The 2877-nt window shown below is 48.9% G+C and overlaps 1 pseudogene; it reads right to left on the bottom strand.

The window, feature by feature from the left end:
* Window positions 1-142: 142 nt before the first annotated feature.
* Window positions 143-2433, bottom strand: LOC140741570 (homeobox protein Hox-C11-like; annotated as a pseudogene).
* Between the last annotated feature and the right edge of the window lie 444 nt (window positions 2434-2877).

Here is a 2877-nt window from a genome sequence, read left to right as displayed (position 1 = left end):
AGAGTGCGGTGTGTGTGTGTGAAGGGGGGTGGCGGATGGCGGGTACACTTACTTGCCTTTTTAAACCGCAAAATAAATTATTGGGGTAACCAATGCGGCGACCCTCAGCAGTCGGCGCATCTAACTTTAAATAAGTGGAAGATTCTGTTTTTTTTAATTCCACGATGAATATTTCTCCTTGTGCATCGAAGCACATTTGATACCGTCCCTCTGTAGCTGAGAGGGGAAACGAGTTAATGTCTATGACTTTTAATGCACAGAATTTTCGATTTATACATTTATAATATTAATATAATTTTCAATTTCACAAAAGCGGGTTTCCAGAAAAGTACTGAAGCCGATCTCGGTTAATTTCTTCTCTTTCATCCTTCTGTTTTGAAACCATATCTTGACCTGGCGGTCCGTTAGATTGAGCATCCTCGATAACTGTAGCCGCTTCTCCTTGTTAATGTAAACGTTGAAAAAGAATTCCCTCTCCAGTTCCCTGATCTGGAACTTTGTGTAGGGACATCTCTTTTTCCGCGTGCGGGAACCGCCTGGACAAAACACAACGCGGGGAGATTAAGAATATGTTAATTCACTGTTTTTTTTTGTTCGTCGCTGTTAAATCCGAGAGACGCGGCGACTGAACACAGACAAAAAAAAGTTTCCTCCTCCCCTGCAAAATGATTCCGAAGCACGCCATACGTTTGAACTTAACCATGGCGCTACTTTAACTGTGTGCCTGGCTGGGGATAATTTTTAATGCGCTTTGCGAGCCTTTCAAGTAGAGATATTTTAAGATTTTACAGCAAATACAGAGCTTTGAATTGCGCAATTGTATTATGCTCGATTGAGTTTAACATTAATAGAGAACGAACGCGTGGACACGTTTTCAGAAGCATGGGATCTTCATAGACTCTAATAGAGAGTTGGATGGGCAGTTCTCTGTCATAAAAAATACTTAGGGCTGAAACAGTATTCAAAGCGCTTTCAATAAACATCGCTCTGACGCTTATAAAAATCCACATAAAAATCGCGAGCGAACAAATACATCTTGGCGCTGAGAGTCTCGCATCTTTAAACCCACCCACACGCACGCACACACACACACACACACAACACACACACACACACACACACACACACACACACACACACACACACACACACACACACACACACACATATTTTCATCTCGCCCTCACACAGAACACACTCATCTTTCCATTTTCTCTCTCTGTCTCACAACACACACACACACACACACACACACACATATACACACTCACACATTAATATTACTCTCTCAGACACCCACAAGTACACGCTATCTAACTCTCATACAGACACATGCACAAATACACACTGATTTCACTCTCTCACAAACACACACATACTAATCTCACAGGGAAACAGTAAATTTCACTTTCTCTCTCTCACACACACAGAAATCTCATTCTCTCATACTCATACCTACATGTACTAATCTCACTCACAAACTCGCTCTCTCCCTCATTCACACCCCACCTCGCATCCTCTTTCTCTCTCACCTATACACGCCAATCTCTCTCGCCTTCTCACTCTCTCAAACGCATCTCTCTCTCCATCTCTCTCTCTCGCATGCAAACACAGAGACGCAGAGGCGGAAGTGGACCTACTGAAATTGCTGCCGCTCTTCTCTGTCCCAACCACGTGGCCCCTGCCCCCTCTCTCTGTCTCTCCGCTCCGCGCTGAGCCGCGCCGGGCAGCAGCGCCACTGCCAAGTTCCGCTTCTCTGCCTTCTCTCGGCAGGAATCCGCCGCGACCACCGACGCCACCGTCCGCTCCGGCCTCTCCGCCGCCGCCGCCCCACAGTACGCGGGGTCAAGGAACCGGTCGAAGGCTTGAGGCAGCACGCCGTTCTTGTTTGGGTCGTACTCTGTCGGTGCTGGTGGTGGTGTGGTGATGGAGCGAGTGGCGGTGATTGAAAGGGCTGTCATGTTTGAGGAATATCTCACCGACTGGCGGTGGCGGCGGAGGAGGACGGAGGGCGCCAAGCAGTCTTGCGGCAAGAGTTCCTCGGTGGCGTACGAGAAGTTGGTTCGCTGATGCCATTTTGACGGCGTCTCGGGACCGTACGCCCCGTCCCTCAGCGCCTGAACCGGAGGGATGTTAGTCGAGTAAGGGTAGGTGATCTGTCGGGACGCGGCCTGGGAAAGGAACGGCGACACGGCGCCGAACTCGGGGAGGTAGTAGGTACAATTAGGGAGGGTACATGTTAGAGGACGCGCAGCCGGCTCGTTCGTTGATCCCCGCTGCTCTGTCTTTGGCGGTCGGAGCGCAGAAGTTAGCCATGGAATTAAACATATTTCGTCTCCACCGTGTCCGCTCTCTACGACAGAGAGAGAGAGAGAGAGAAAGAGAGAGAGAGAGAGAGAGGGGAGGGGGAAAGAGAGTGAGTGAGTGAGTGAGTGAGTGCGTGAGAGAGAGAGAGAGAGGAGCGGTGGAGGGAGAGAGAGGGAAAATATTGCTAGGGGCAAGATGACGTCTCGGTCGGGACGTGACACGTGATGTAAAGAAGATATTGGTACCGAGTTTTTAAATCAATGCACTTAAAGCGGACATAAATTGAGACACAGGACCTGAAGTTGCTCACAGCACGGCCAATAAAATCAATCGTGTCATTCCGGTCGGGAGGGGAAGGTGCCCTGAATGGGAGTATGGTGGGGTGGATAACAAACAGGGAGAGTAAAATAAAACTGGAATCCCTTCTCCACCCGCCCCTTGGCTCCTCAAATGTTCAGTGAAACTCTGATCCCTTGTCCATCCCCTCCACCCTTTACCATCACCCGCTCCCCTCCGGACTTAATATCCAGAGACTGAAAGTGCCTTCCTTTGATGAAAACTAAGTTATTT

This window comes from Hemitrygon akajei, chromosome 18 (assembly GCF_048418815.1).
Source record: "Hemitrygon akajei chromosome 18, sHemAka1.3, whole genome shotgun sequence".
NCBI lineage: Eukaryota > Metazoa > Chordata > Chondrichthyes > Myliobatiformes > Dasyatidae > Hemitrygon > Hemitrygon akajei.
Note: the sequence above shows the minus strand (reverse complement) of the source record. Positions and strands in the feature narration are given on the sequence as shown.